This window comes from Meleagris gallopavo, chromosome 10, assembly GCF_000146605.3.
Source record: "Meleagris gallopavo isolate NT-WF06-2002-E0010 breed Aviagen turkey brand Nicholas breeding stock chromosome 10, Turkey_5.1, whole genome shotgun sequence".
Taxonomy (NCBI): domain Eukaryota; kingdom Metazoa; phylum Chordata; class Aves; order Galliformes; family Phasianidae; genus Meleagris; species Meleagris gallopavo.
In genome coordinates, this window is record NC_015020.2 from 11,308,695 (window position 1) to 11,324,341 (window position 15,647).

Below are 15,647 nucleotides of genomic sequence, written 5' to 3' on the forward strand. Positions count from 1 at the left end.
TTAGGGTTCAGATAAAATCTAATGGGTACCTTTTCATGTACCACTTGTGTTCAGGTTTCATAGAATGGTTGGGTTGGAAGGGACCTCTAAGACCATCTAGTCCAAACCCCATGCCATGGGTTGGTTGCCACCCACCAGATCAAGCACCAGATGCTCATGTTCACATAACCTTGTGCTGGAGCCAGCACATTACCAGTTGAGCTCTGGTGTATGAAGATGGAAATGAACTCCATCTCCTGATTGTTCAAGCCTTTGCTACAACAGAAATGAAATTAGGAGCTCCTACCTGCAGCCTTGCACTGTTTTAAGGTACCAAGGCTCAGATCCAGAAAATTTTGTTGGAATCCCATCATCCATGGGAGCCTTCAAAGACTCCCTTGGTCCAGGAATAACCTGCTTGTTCATTTGCTGGTTTGAGACATCTATTTAGTGTCAAACCGGTCTCATTCTTGGTCCTTTCATGACAAAAACCAGGATTTAGGCTGAGTTCCTTGCTGGATGCTGCCTGCCTGCAGACATACCACAAAATGCTGTACCTGGGCTGGGTGGAAAGGGGACAGACCGCCAGCTCCAGCGCCGGGACGGCCGCGCCGTGCTGTGTGCGGTTAGAGCCGGCCCGATGCTTAGACAGCAATGGTATTGAATGTGCGTACAGCAGACAGACTGGTGCTAAAGCACTTACTGGGAACATTAATAAACTGTGGACCACCCTTCCTCATCATGTGATGTGGTTCTGTCTATAGGCAAGATATGTAAAACAATTTAAAATTAATTTAGCTTTTAAACCTTCTAAAAACATATAAAAAACTCAACCTTTTCATATAGGATTGGGCTGTTTTTCCAAGTGGGAAAATGTTCACATCAGGATTGATTTAATTTTTTTTTCCCCTTTTAAATCATAAACAGTCCCGGTACAAGAAACAGTAGCTGTTATTGATTAAAAGTTCATTTGCCTTGTCTTTGCCGATGATTGATATTTGGGAAGGAGGGATAGAAGAAGAGAAGGGTGTTGTACTTTGGAGAGAAAAAGAAAACGTGTCACATGTTACCTGCATCTTAGAATAATGTTAGTTTTGGAAAGAGCGCGGCTTGCGAAAAAAAATAATTGTTTTAAGGTTCAGCAGATCCCGGTCCTTTCTGCACGTGCTTTAATGCGCTAGACGGGCCCCCTTGAAAGAGCAGAGTGGTGCAGGAGGGGAGCAAGGCAATTGCATTTCCAAATGGGATTTTTATGGCCCGTTGAAGGAAAGCAGCTACCCACTGGATAGCACCGCGCGGTTCCCAGCAGCGGTTTTTTAAATGCTTCCTTTTACCAGCACGTGTGCTGCGCTGCCGAGCCGGAGCTGCTTGCAAGTTGTGCTACATTGCCCAAGGCCTCTGGAATTATCTGGGGTCCTCAAACCCCTGCAACAAGCTGGGGGTGCAGGATACAGCCAGGGATGAGATGGGAAGTGGTGGCATTTTGTCTTTGGTGGGACATGGGCATGGTCACCCATTGCTTACTCTGCCTTTACGTTGGCAGCCTTCAGGCTTTGCAAAATGTCTGACCTCCTGGAGGGCTGTTTTCAGCTGATTGATGTGGAAACCACACTGGCATGCTGGAGGTGGGGGTTCCATAGGCTCCACAGCGTTCAAAGGAGCCAGGCTCAATGGGGCACGAAGGGCGTTTCTCAGCCAGAACGTGTTAGTGGGCATGGTAGGGATGGGTTGCTGGTTGGACTGGATGATCTTAGTGGTCTTTTCCAACCATACTGAGTTTATGGTTCTGTGATTTTCTGGCTGAACAGGACGGATTCGGGGAAGGTGAAATTCTGTGAATTTTTTCCCGTTCCCCAAATTGTTGAAATGAGAACATGGTGAATAGGGAAACATTTTGCTTAGATGTTTTCAAAGTTTTTGTCTTGGCCCAGTCTTTGGCTTCAAGACCTCCTTTATTTTCAATAAGAAATAAAAATCTTTTAAAAAAATACTTAAAACATCTGTCAAAACAGAAACTTCTCAGTAGAACTGAAATCTGCTTTTTTCAAGCCTTCGTAATTTGCTGAAAATATTTGTGGCAAAATTTCTTCCCAGCTCATTCCTAGTGCAAAACTCTCCTGAAATTCTTGTGAGGGAGCACGCCGGGATCTGCAGAGCTTGTGCGTGCTTCATCTCAGCTCTGCTACAGAGGTCCCTCAGCACAAGGGGAAACTGTGGCAAAAAAAATCCAACAAATTTCCCAAAGAGAGAAGTTAGGATTGCTTTGCATGCATCTTTAGACTGCTTTAATAAAAGTGCATGGAACTGGTTTACATATTGGCATGATGGAAACTAACCTTATGCTGGCCCAGAGGGAGGCACCAGGTTCCCACCTAAAAGGGCGGAGTTAAGGGTATCTCAGCCTTGGGCTGGTAACCTTGACTTCAGCTGATTCATTACACGTTATCCAAAAATGATTATGTTCATAAGGCAGAGGCATCTGGCATTTTATTGCGTTTTCTGGTGTTTCAAAATGATCTGAAAAGAGGAGAGAGGAAGGGAAAGGCACCAGTGTCTGACACGTGTAGCTGTTCTGTTCTGCTACCTGTGTAAGGGCAGGTGTCTTTATATCCTCCTGACTTTACTGCTGGCTTTCACATAAACAACATGCCCTGCCTACCATTCCCTTACATGAGGAACACATCTTGCTCCTCTGAAGCACTTTATCCTTGGGAGAAGCAGAATCTATAAAAGCCCCAGATCCTGAGCAGGGTCCCCCTGCCCTGTTCAGATGGTCTGAACTCACAGGGAACGGTCTCAACCCATAACCTCTCTAGCTCATTAATGTACTGTGTTTGTTATCATTAACCTTTTGCTTGACCCTTGCCTGATCCTCACTGTCTCCCACATCATAGCACCAGGGTTGCATCCACATTGCAACAACCCACCACAAGGTATAGAGGTGAGATCCCAGCAAGCAGTAGGTCTGGGTCCTGTATGGAGACGGGGGACAAAAGGACCACCTCCCTGCCAGGTGTCACCCCAGGGAGCTGGCACCAGCCCTGACCCTACAGGACTTCCCCTGTTCCAGAGGAGATGGAGTTTCAGGGCTTTGCAGCACACGCACCCATGCCAAATCCCCTCTCCAATGCAGGCGTTCCTAATCATGCATAAATATGGCAGTGGATATAGCCGTCTGTGTTGCTCCAGAGAGAGCCTTTGATCCTGGATTGAGAGCTCATGTTTCAGGTGTTTGGGCAAATCAAAAGTACAAAATAGAAACTCCAAATTGCCTTGTAATTTTTAAGAGGCAGATCAGGAAGACACTGCTGGCTGGATGGGGAACAGATGTCTCCCCATCGGCTGCACTGCTGTCCAGAGCTGAGAGGCAGCGTGGATGCTGATGGTTCGAAGAACATGTCTCGGACCTTATGGATTCTATATGGGGAGGACAGCAACCCCTGTCCTCTGTCTATTCAAACAGCAGCTCAGAGCTAGCCCTGTCCCTCCTGCTCCTTGTCACTTGTGGACACCACCTCCATGTGGGGAGTGAAGGAAGCCCTGGCCACAGGTGGGCCAGCAACAGAACCTACCTGAGCTGATGGAGCCACCTGAGGGATATTAGGCCCTATAGAAGGGAAGGCAACAGGGTTTACCCTCTCCTCAGTACCACCAGCAGCATGATATAGAAGAGGATAAGGAGAGGAGGAAGGGGAGCTTCCAGCTTGGGGAGCATGGAGGTTATTTCGCGTTGACTTGCTTGGAGAAGTTTTGGGACACCCTTGCTGGGAAGTAGGTATGTGAAGGGGCATGACACTTGGGGTGTATATGAGGGGAGCCTGATGAGGACAGTTTGTGCTGGCTTTGTGCGTGTGATGTTCAGCTCCCCTTGGGTGGATGCTTTGGCTGAAGCTCCAAACCACTTGAAAGAGGCTGGGGCTTGTTCCTGCCTCTGAGTCAGTGGAGCCTTGAGGTTAGGGTGGGGCTGTGAGTCATGGATGCTGGAGCTGCTGGGTGCCAAGATGGTTTCTGATGGAACAGAGTAAAAGCTGCCCTTGGCATTGAGAGAGAACCTGAGCAGGGACAGGCCAAGAGTCTGATTCAGGGATGGAGTGGGCAGCTAGTTCTCAATCCTGAAGCTGGTGGCTCAGAGAGGTCTTGATGCCTGAATAGTCCTCAGTGCCTTGATGCTGCCATAAGGAAGGGCTCATCCTCTTCCTCACTGAGCTGCTGTCTTGGGCAGGTGCGTGAAATGGGTGTGACCGGTTGTTCCCATGCCTATGCATGTCTCCTCTGGGCAGAGAGGAGTTCTCAAGCTTGACCTGCCTGGGGAGGAGCTGCCAGGCACAGGGTGCTTCTGCCTGAGAGCCTGGACCAGCTGCCACAGAGCAGTGTGGAGGGAATAGCTTTGGCACAGCCGTTGCTCCTCAGTTGGAGACCCTGGATAGGGCATAATGTGCTACTGGAAAGTCTGTTGTGAAGTCTTGATTCCAAAATATGCCTACTTAGAGGATTCCAGATAGAGGCTCCTGGGCTGGGCTAGAGGAGCTCCTTGTCCTTTGCATGATGTTCTCTGCTAGACATGTTGCATCCATCTTACCAGGCCATAGCACAGCTCCTCCTCACCCTGTGCCTACCCACAACCCCCAGCCTGAACAGTGTGTTATCTCCATGGCCACACAGCAGGAGATGGAGCTGCTCATGCCTTGGCCTGCACCACCAGTGATTGATGCTGCAGCAGGAGGCTGTCAATGAGCATGGTTGGCCACCAGCCCTGGGCTGGGAGCAGAGCCTCAGCATGCAGGGCACAGCGGGTGCCAGCTTCAGCACCTCTGGTCTTCAGTGCTGTATTTCCCTAAATCTCCCCAAGCCCAGGGAGGGGTGTGGGGTGTGATAGGACAGCTGCTGTGAATTAGTCCTCACTGCTAAATTGCCTCTGTACCCTCCCCCCTCCCTGAAAAGCAAGCTGCAAACCCCTCTGAGTTTATGATCTGCGAGTTCATGCAGCCTCCATTAATTTTATGAGTAGATTTTCCTATATCTGATCTCATATATCAGCTGCAGGAGGTGGGGGGTGAGGGGTAGAGAGAGGTGATGTAAGCCTGGGCAAACATGCAGTGCTGCTGGCAGGGCAGGCATGTGAGTGGTTGGCCTTGGGGCCATTGCTTCCTTTGCTTATGGGGTTGCTTTGAGTCTCCTCAGGCAGCAGGGACTTCTGAAATGCCCAGGTTTGGAGCTCTGTGGTGTGGGATAATAATTGGAGAATCACAGTGATTCAGGTTGGAGAAGGGCTTAAGATCATTGGGTGAACCATCAGCTTAACACTACAAGTCTGTCACTGAGCAGTGTGTCAGTTCCACATCCACATCTCTCTAAATACCTCCAGGGACTCCATTGCTGCCTTGGGAAGCCCATTCCAATGCTTAGTCTCACTTTGCATGGAGATCTTCATGACATCTGAATGAAATAGAATCATTTTGGTTGGAAAAGACTCTTAAGATGATCAAGTAATTGTCCCATACCACCCCACCAAGAATCATCCCATTCTTCAGGATTGAAGACCAGGGAAATGTGGTCAAATTGGGATAAGAACTGGGGAAGAGGTCAAAATCACCCAAAAAGCAAAAGATGTGGTAACTCAACAAGGCTTTGAGTCCTTGGTTGTGTGCATGGAGTTGAGAGGGACCTGCTGCAGATCTGGGGATCCTTTCTCCAAGGAGGAAGGGAGCCTGGAAGTGGGGAAAGCTTTGTTAGCAGGGTGCAGGGCACCAGGCTGGAAATGCTGGCACCATCTCATGCTCATTTAATGAATGATGGCCTCAAGTTGGGCCAGAGAATGTTCAGGTTGAGTATTAGGAACATTTCTTCTCAGAAAGAGTGGTTGGGCACTTGCAGAGGCTGCCAAGGGAGGTGGTGAGGTCACTGTTCCCAGAGATGTTCAAGAACCATAGAGATGTGGCACTGAGGGATATGGGCAGTGGGCACGGTGGAGATGGGCTGGGTTGGACCTGATATTCCTAGAGGTCTTTCCAACCTCTGTGATTCTGTTCCATTTCTCCTTTCTGTTATGTGGGCTCCAGCCCAGGTGTGACTTGTCACCAAGGGATGTGGGCAGCATTGCAGAGATCCTGCCTGGAGTAAGTCCTGCTCCTTGCCCTAAAATTTGTCTGAAGCTCTCTCCTAGGGTTTATTTATTTTTCCAGCAGTGCTTTGTTTCCACTGATTACCAGGGTCGTTTTTTGATGATCTGGTCATTCCTTTTGAATTAAACCTGATGATTTTTATTTGCCTTGCCAGTGCTTTGTATTTGTTTCCCAACTGGCAGCGCTTAGGAATTTTTAAGCAGCTTTATGTTGAAATACTTTGGGGAATTTTTTTTTTTCTCCAGGATCAATTTTGCAGTGGAAAAATCCCATTTTTCAGCTATCTCTGTGCATTGATTCCGACAGAGCACCCTGTCCCAAACCAACAGTAACCAAACCACAGAAATTGTTCTCAAAGAAGCGATCAAAAAGGAGAGAAAAAGGAACCAACAAGAATTTTTTTCTTTCTATATTCTGAGAAAGCATGTGAATTGTCCTGCTTTCAATTCTTCCCAGAACATCGTAGTGATGTTACAAATTTAGTCATAAAGCTGCGGTTGAATTATAGTTATCATTGTAAAACAATAATAACTATGCAGATACTTATTATGGTGAATTAAGTTACAATGATAGTAAATCTGTCATAATAACCATGGCAACTCTCTTAGCCACTCAGTAGGAATCCTGCGATGTTATTGATAAAATCTGCTGAACTCTGCTGTCTTACCCTCCGCAGAGCCGCTGCAGCGTTTTATTGTAAATGGTGATTAAATGATGCAAACCATATCTCCCTCAGCAGTCATTTGTTCTCTTCCTTTGCATGAAGGCCTGAGTCAGACCCATTAAATGCTCTGTGATTTAGCAGGCGGGACTGGGGACTGCAGGTGGGATGTCCTAGGGGAAGTGGGCTCAGCTAAATGAAGGGCTTGGTTGGTCTATTGAGATGGTTGGTGTTGGGTTGGTCTAGAAATGGGGAGTCCTGGGTTTTGTTGGTGTATTGGGATGGCTGGCGTTGGGTTGGACTGCACATGGAGAGTACCCCCAAAATGTTTGGTACTGGGGATGCTGAACTCTCTTTAGGGCTGAAGATGGTTGGGGGGATTGAGGCTGGAGCTGGTTGGTGACCACAGTGTGATGATACTCTGTCCTTTATGGCCCCACATCACTCACCTCTGGCCCCACTAATGGCAGGATAACCCACAAAAAAAGCCATTCCCGTGAATTTCCCAAACCTGTTCTCAGGGTGAGGGAAGATTACACTTCTCCAGATGCCTCAAGGAGCCAAACCACAGCAGCTCCTTCCTAGTTTCCACTAACCTCGTGGATGTGCAACCTTACATGTGGATGGAGCAATGCTGGGGAAGGTGTCATATTGCCCAGGCAGGGACACACTTAGAAGCATCCTGTCCCACCTCCATGAGCTGTGATAGCTTGGGGACCTCCACTTATGGCCTCCATCTCATTACAGAGTAGGGCAATCTTGTCATCTCAGGCAGGTTTCAGCCTTAGCCTGGGGGATGCTAAGCAGTGATAGCAGCCAGCTGAGAAGCCCCGGGGCTTTGTGGCTGAGGCAGGCTCCGGCTCCATCATACCCGTCCTCCTCCCTGCCAGAGTTGCCAAAAATGGGTATGTTTCTCCTTTTGTCATTTTTCCATTGTAATGCTTTCACGCTGCTTCAGGAAAAAAGGCTAATAATTTATCACCATAATGAGGATTTTCTGGCTGAAGAAAAGCCCATTAATGTCTCGCTGAGTATAGGAACCAAAGTTCTGTTGTGAGTGTTTATATTTTCTAATTAATCACAGATGACTTCAATTGTGTCAGTGTGCAGCTGGATATTAAACTGTGAGCACTCACTGTTTTATGCCCCATTTGTTTACTGGCTACTCCACTCCAGCCTACCAAGCTCAGGAAGGAAGTCCAAGTTTTTGGAAAGTAGAGGTGCTGAGAAATGCCAGGCTGCCCAGGTGCCTCCTGCAGGATGCTTTGGTGTTGCTCCATCCACAGCCCAGCAAGGGGCTTTGAAGGTCAGCTGCTGCCCCAAAGCATGCTTGGTGTAGGCTGGGAAGGTTGCGGTGGAGCCAGAGGGGAACCTCATCTCTCACCATGTGGCTTCACCCATTTGAGTGCTGCTTTTTAAATAATGCAATGTTTTAATGAGTGAAGAATCTGTATATTTCTCACATTTGAGGGCATTTTGGAATCTAATGAGGTTCAACAAGGCCAAATGCAAGGAACTAAGCTTGTGTCAGGGCAATCGTAGGTATACATATAGACTGGGAGATGGGCTTGGAGGTCCTGGTGGATGAAAAGCTGGACATGAGCCAGTAGTGTGCTCTTGCAGCCTGGAAGGCCAGCAGTATCCTGGGTTGCATCAACAGAGGGTGGCAGCAGGGAGGGGGCTGGGGAAGGATGGAGCCTCTTTGTTCTACCCGTCAGTGCCACGCTGCTCTTCCTGCTCACGAAGACGCTCTGCAAATTGTTCTCTAAATAGATGACTTTTTAAGTTTTGTGTAAGGCTTTGTGGACAGACATTATTCACTGCTGATTGGAAACTTATCAGTGTAATTACACAAACATGTTTTATAGGTTATGTATTAGCACTATTAAATGGCAATCTGGTATTTACTTTAAGTTATATTAACTGTTACTGATTACTGTTACAACAAATGCAGACAATTATTGAATGAAGCCCATTTTTAACTGCAATCTCCCTGTATAAGCTACTGTGCAGTGCTTTTCTCTCTGACTTAACTGAGCAAAGGGTCTCCAAGTACCAGACTCTTTGATGCACTGATATGGCTAAAAGCACCGTGGGCTTCATATGGAGTCACTGTCCTTGGGGGTGTTCAAGAACAGTGGAGATGCGACACTGAGGGACGTGGTCAGTGAGGATAGATTAGAAATGATCCAACCTTAATGACTCCATGGTTCTATATTGCAAAATGTGACCTCTTATTTAATAACTGGATTCCTCCTGATTTCTGCTCCTGCTCAGTGCCTTTCTTCTTACTTATCTTGGGCACCAAGAAACCCCAATATCCAGCAAACCACCCGAACTTACCCAATACTGTATGGTTTGGGAGTGGTTTTTTTTGTTTGTTTGTTTGTTTTTCCCAAGGCTGCAGATACTGAAAGCCTATGGGCAGGGAGATGTCCTCATTCTGCTGTCCCTGTGGCATTGTCCAAAAAGTGGCACTTGGATTGCCCCTAAGGGGCTGCTAGGTTCAGTGTCACTTCTGCTGTTCTGCGTGGGGGTTGGTGGAGGATTGCACCCTGAGAGCACTCTCATTTGGGAGCTTGTTGAATCAGGGAAGAATGTTGGCTTCATGAAAAGGAGCTCGAAAGGACTCAGGATGCAATATAAGTTCTGTTTCCAATTGAGTAGATTGAGTTACACTTCAGGTTGTGGAGGGAGTAAAATCTTGTGCCACTGGTCTAGATGTATGTCCACGCAGGGGATGGGCCTGCCTTCTGCCTATGGATAAGCTGTGGTGCTGGAGCTCTTTGGTCTCTGTTCCACTCTCTCATGGGATGGCAGTGGTGCAGTCCTCAGGGAGCAATGTGCTTTGGATATAGAGCACCTGGGAACACTAAAGGATGACTTACATTGGGCTCTATAAAAGTAAAGACTCATTTTGTCTTGGATATGGTTCAACAAATGGAAGCGATCATCTCCTAGTTCTCTGGGGGGATGAGAAATAGGGGCTTCACCCCAACATGTGCTTTCAGATCTGACTTATGTGCATCGGGATCAGCAGAGGGGCTTGAGGCAGCCCAAACCTTCCCTGTACTTGTTTCAGTGGGGATGCAAATCCAGGATCAGGGGAAGAACCAGGAGGGCCAGCAGGGTTGGAGCTCACCTGGCATGTGGTGACACTAGGAAGGAGATGGCCCCCAAGCAAGGCACAACTCATGGCCTGGAGGGTGGCAAGATGCTGAGCTCTGTTTCTGGCTTCCCTCTGGGTGGATTTATTTTTAGTGTTGGGCAGTGCTTGGTGACAGTGTGGCACAGGGCCATCCCATATACCTGTTTGATCTCCTGGCGCAAAGACGCGTGTGCTGTGAGCGTGCGATCAAGTTGCTGTGATAACATGGTGACAATGCAACAGCTCCCAGCCCTGCTCTGGGATGCAGATGTTGACTGTACAAGGGATGCTCCCGGCAGTGCCTGTGGGAATATTGGGGGAGTTGGTTTCTTTCCAATGGGAAATGGCATTGGTGAGACTCTCTCTGAAGGGAATTGGAGCATGGGAGCTGGGTTGTTGCAGCACAGCATCCATGGTCCTGCACAGCATCCCATCCATAGGAGCTGAGATGACAACAGGCAGGTTCCTGCTGCTGGAGGAGCAGAACCTTTGCAGGCTGAGGGCTTTCCTTCAAGCACTATCTCCGTTACACTGCAGAGGATGGGGACACCACTGCGCTGGGCAGTGCTGCCAGGCAGCCAGAGCTGTCCTCGCTCATCACCAGCCTGATGGCATTTCCACTCCTAATAAGTTAATCTGATGGGCTTTGTCATGAGCGAAACAAGAAATCACATTTTTAATAATAATAATAAAAAGGGTCCTGCATCTTGTTAACATCTGGAGTTCAATCATTTCTGTGCTCAAAACTGTGGAATGCTTCAGCACGACATAAATCTTGCCACTTGCTGTACATGTGCTCCAGATGGGGAGGCAGCGGCCGTGCTCGCCTGCAGCCTGCATGGTGCTGCTGGGCAGGGCAGCTGGCACCCCCAGGGCTGCTGCTTTCACCCAAATAATGGGGAACTACCTTAAACCCTGGAGGCGAGCTGGGGATGCCAGGCTATTGGGTTCCAGTCACTGCTGGTCCTGCCTGTCCTCACATCTGCTGCTCGATTCCCTTCGTGGTCCCTGGAGCTCGGCTTGATGGAAATCGGAGTGTGGTTGTTGTTAGCAAAAGCAAGAGTTGGTTCTCTGAGTTTTCGTTAATCTTTGTCTTAAACCTGAAAATCATTTATTTATTATCATTTATTTGAACCCAAGATTTTGCAGCTGGAGACTGAAATTTGAGCATTTTTTTCATTTTTGACGGTCAACACAAGCCAGGCAGATTTTCATAAATAGGTTTTCTGATTTTATTTTTGTTATTTATTATTGGAAGTTGCTTTGGACTGAGAAATCATTGGGTCTGAACTGCTATTTCCACCTCCTGAAGGCAGGGCATTGCTGTGAGACACTCCATAGCTGATGTGTGGAGATGGGAGATTTTGATTGGGAGCAGTTTGTTGGCATGATAGGTTTGACTTCCATGGATTTTAGGCACTGTTGGTTAAATATCTCTGGCTGATCCTAGGTGGGAGACTGGGGGTGTGCTCAAGGAATATCTTTCCCATTCAAACTCTTGTGAGCACAAGTATAAGCTCTGGTATCAGCTGGCGGCTAGGGCTTATCTCCAGGCATTCAGATGGCTTTAAACCAAGGAGCAAATATTCTCTTCCCAATGCATTCAAAGAGAGCTATGGATGGGCCTGTCCATGTTCCTCGATAGTGATGCTGGAGTGATGCTTCGGTATGCCTGTGACTGACGATGGGCTGCCCCAGTGCCCCATCTCCAACTTCCAGAGCTGCCGTGTTTATGGGGAAATGTGGGTTCGAGGAATAAGAAAATCACTTTTCACCACTATGGATTTGGCTAGAGAAGTCAGCCTGCTGCTACAGGAGCTCAGTACTGCTCACAGCAGTGCATGGGCAGCAGCAGCGGCACCAAGCGAGGACTTGCAAATTCCTTTTTCCTCCCCAAAATGCTTGGCTTGTGCTGAATAAATTTCCATATAGAGTGTCTCTCATCTTCTTGGAGAACTGTTTTTAACTGGAAAGCAAAAAAGGAGCCATACTGGAAGTTAAAAGATTTGGGCTGCAAAGCGTTAGATTGCCAAAAATTAAACAAAATCAGTAAAAACAGTTTTGTTTTCTATTCCCATCTTTTTTTCCTCTGGAATCCCATCTATCTGTGGCTCTACAGAGGAAGGGAGAGACAGACAAAATAAACACAATGTAAACTGATCTGAGGGGAGTATTCCTTCCTGGCCCTAAAACCTGATATTTGTGGTTGGGCACACCTCAGTGGGTGCTGGAGCTCTCCTAGGATGCAGCAGGGAGAGGATGGTTGGACGTCTTCCTGTGTTTGAGTACCCACTGGGGCTAAGCAGGCACTAGGGTTTGCCCTTGGCTCTCCCAGCCTGGGTTTGCCGTCACTGACCAGCAATGGGGAGGAGAGTTCATGTCTTCTTCCTTGCGTCTTGCAGATGAGGTGCTGGATGCTCGGTGCATTCCCCTTGCCTATGGCTGAATGTCGGCCGATGCTGTTTGCTAAACAAGAGTGCCGGTGGCAGAGGAATTAGAAGAAATCCCTTCTTAATTGGAAACAGTGAGTTTGTGTATTTTTTCAGTTGTCTATTTTGGGCCTTGTAAAATTAAAGTTATTAACTGTAATGCAGCGGTTTCCAGATTCCCACAGCCCTTTACAATAGCGGGGAAATTCATCCCAGGTCATTGGGAGCCTTTAATGAATACATTAAGACTTATTATTAAAATAAAGTACTTGCAGCTTTATGAGAGACATCTGGCAAGGATGCGCGTCTCCTGCAGGCAGCACAGCTCTGGGTGTCTCCTCCCGGCGTGCCCTGCGGTGCCATGGGCTCACTGCCTCTGTGCACATATGGGCTGGGGACAATGAGGAGATGTCAGGAGGTGATGGAAAGCATCAGGGCTGGGTCATGGAATCGTTAAGGTTGGAAAAAGACCGCTGAGATCATCTAGTCCAGTTATCAACCCATCGCCATCATGTCCTCTATCTGTGTCCCTTAGGTCCTGTGCCTGTAGGATGCTTGGCACAGAGGATGCTGTTGACCAACATGTTTGTGGGGTAGGCTTGGGCTGAGTGCAGGAGCTGCCCTGGTTGCAGGCAGGTAGGTGTTCAGCCAGATGTTGGCCCAGTGGTGCTGAGGTTTTGTGGAGCTCGGGGCAATAGGGACCCTGCAGTCCCAGCATGCCCATAGGACAGGCTCAGCTTGCATCTCCCACAGGCAGCGTGGTCGGCAGCAGCAGGCAGTCTTATCACTGCTTTATCTCTATCCAGGCTTGATCTGTGCAGAAAGCAGAGCCACGTGGCAGTAATTGCATTAGGAAAACAAACTAATCTCTGAAGGGACAGAGAACAGCTGTTGGGCTATCGGGGGACATGGAAGTGGCCTGCCAGCCTGCAGAGCTGGGGGAATAAAGTGGATTTTGGGCACAGGGTTGATAGAATCGGGGAGAGCCAGGCTTGACTCACTGGTCTGAGTTTCTTTGGTTGCATTGATTTGGGGCACAAAGCACCAGGAGATGGACACCCTGAAATGGGGACCACCAAGCCCTGGCTGTGAGCACCTTCGGCCAATGGAAATAAGAAGGTCAGGATTGCACCAGCCAGGAAGACTGAATCCAGAGCTGAGTGCCTGGCCAGATCCCAAAGCAAACATTGCTGTTGTTTCTGGATTATGTAGTTTAACAGAAAAGAAAATCCTATCGCTAATACCACGAGATACACGCTTGTGTCTTGTATTCACTCTGTCCTATGAACTTTATTAAGGCTCATGTAGAGAGGGATTATAAAAAAGAAATAAGGCCAGAATTATGCAGCTCCCAAAAGTTTTCCTAAAAATAAATTTTTGCCGTGTTCTTCCACAGCAGTTAATTATGGCTTCTATTAAATGCTGACAGGCACTTGATAATGTTATATATTGCAGCAGGCTCTGTTCAGAGCGTTAAAATGATGGCAGTAAAACAGTTTCCATTAGAGCTGTTTTCATAAGCTAATAACTTTTGCAAACATTCACGTCTCAGGTTGAAAGTTCTGCATGCCTGGTCCTTGCCTGGTGGCAAACTTCTTGGAAGCATTCAGAAAAATCCATCTCATCCTTTGAGTTATGGAAGTGAGGGGGAGAAAGAAATGAACGGTTTCTTTTCAGTGGTAGATGGATGACAGAGGCGTGTGATGGCAGAAACTGGCTTCAGAAACCGGTGAGGCAGTTGTAGAATCATAGCATCATCAAGGCTGGAAAGGATCTCCAAGATCATCCCATCCAACCGTCCACCTATCACCAATATTCCTCACTAAACCTTGTCCATCAGTACAACATCTAAATGTGTCCTGAACACAAACTTCAGAGATGCTCTCAGCTCTTACCTGTCTGTAACAACTGCTGTTCTGACTCTGTTATTATAGAGCTAGGGAATGTCCCACCCGCTAAAATCCTCTCTGGCTTCAAAGTGTTGATAAACTCAATGGCAGAGCCTCAAGGGAGTCCAGCTACCATCTATGAGACGTGACTGGTGATCTCAGGTTAAAAATAGATGTTGGTAATTAACTTTTTCCTTCTGTCGGCATGTTTGAGATACTGACAGTATTTCTCTCACGGAGATGAAGAGTCCCAAAAAATGTACAAACCAAAAAACCTAAGGGTAAGAAATTTCTAGGTCAATGGAAATATTTTTCTTTGATAATTTCAAGCTTCCTGTTTTTTTTTTTTCTTTTTGTTTTTTTTTCTTTTTCCTTACAAGCAGCCTAACCATGCAGAGAAAAGACCTTTTCAATTAGAAACTTTGAGATGTGTCAGTGATGGAAATACAGAAGCCAAATGTTTGGACAATTTGGATCCGCGTGCCAACATTTTCCAAGATGAAACAAGTGTTTGAGCTCCCCTTGCCTGCAAGAAGCATTTTCCCACCAGCCCACTGCACTGGCAGCTATTCAGCTGGATCCCATTGGCAAGCTGTGGCCAAGAGGCAAATGAACCATGCTGATCTCTCACTGTGCTCTTCTATGTTGTTCCAGGGACAAATCCAGTCAAGCAGGTGCTGAGCCAGTAACAGCATGGGACAAGCTCCCCTTCCTTGGGCACTGTCAAAATTCAGCATCCTTCACAGCCTCCAACAATGAGGTCCTACAGGTATGACTTTGCTTTGTGTGGGTCTCTGAAGTTAAAGATGCTAATGAATCTCTACTGCAAAGTCCAACATCATCCAGAATGACAGCAGATCTTTCCCAAAGGCTTCCCAGGCCAGGAAGATGGTAACTGAAGAGGCAAAGCAGGAGGAAGCAAGAAGGATGCTTGCCCTGTGCCCTACCCAACTAACTTCTCTGAAGTGGCTTCAAGGGGCCCCAGAGGCAGAAGGGATGGACATCCAGCTCCAGGTGGCAGTCCTGATGTGCATGTCCACTCTTTGGAGCTCCCAAGCACCTCCTCAGGCAGTTGACTTGATCACAGGTAGTGGGGTACCGAGCCACATTGGAGCCTTACTTGTTATTGTAGCTGCAGCATGCTCTGGAGAGAAAAATAAGAAAGGGAGAGGCTCATATCTTCTTGGAAAAAACTGGGGTGTGCATTTGGCTCTGCGTATTCTTGTTTTGTCTCTGAACCGCCCCCTCCTCAAGCATTCCTGCACAAACCCCCTTTGTTTGCTGCCCTCAGCCAGCATCCAGGCAGTAACAGCAGCCCAGATGTTCCCTATCAAACTCAGAGCCATGCCAACAAACTTTGGCACACATGAAAGTGTGCTGAGGAATGGGCCTCTGCAAATACCTTTTTTTTCTTTTTTT

At 47.6% G+C, this 15,647-nt stretch overlaps 1 long non-coding RNA gene across 2 annotated transcripts; it reads left to right on the top strand.

Annotated features, from left to right (window-relative positions):
• Positions 1-3,571: 3,571 nt before the first annotated feature.
• On the top strand, positions 3,572-15,584 carry LOC104912342. 2 transcript variants are annotated; one of them, XR_002118075.2, is made up of 4 exons: positions 3,572-3,754; positions 12,313-12,434; positions 14,883-14,997; positions 15,099-15,584. It is a non-coding gene; the product is annotated as an uncharacterized LOC104912342 (long non-coding RNA). The 2 variants fall into 2 exon arrangements; XR_002118072.2 differs by having other exon boundaries at positions 3,583-3,754; positions 14,883-15,584.
• Positions 15,585-15,647: the final 63 nt, after the last annotated feature.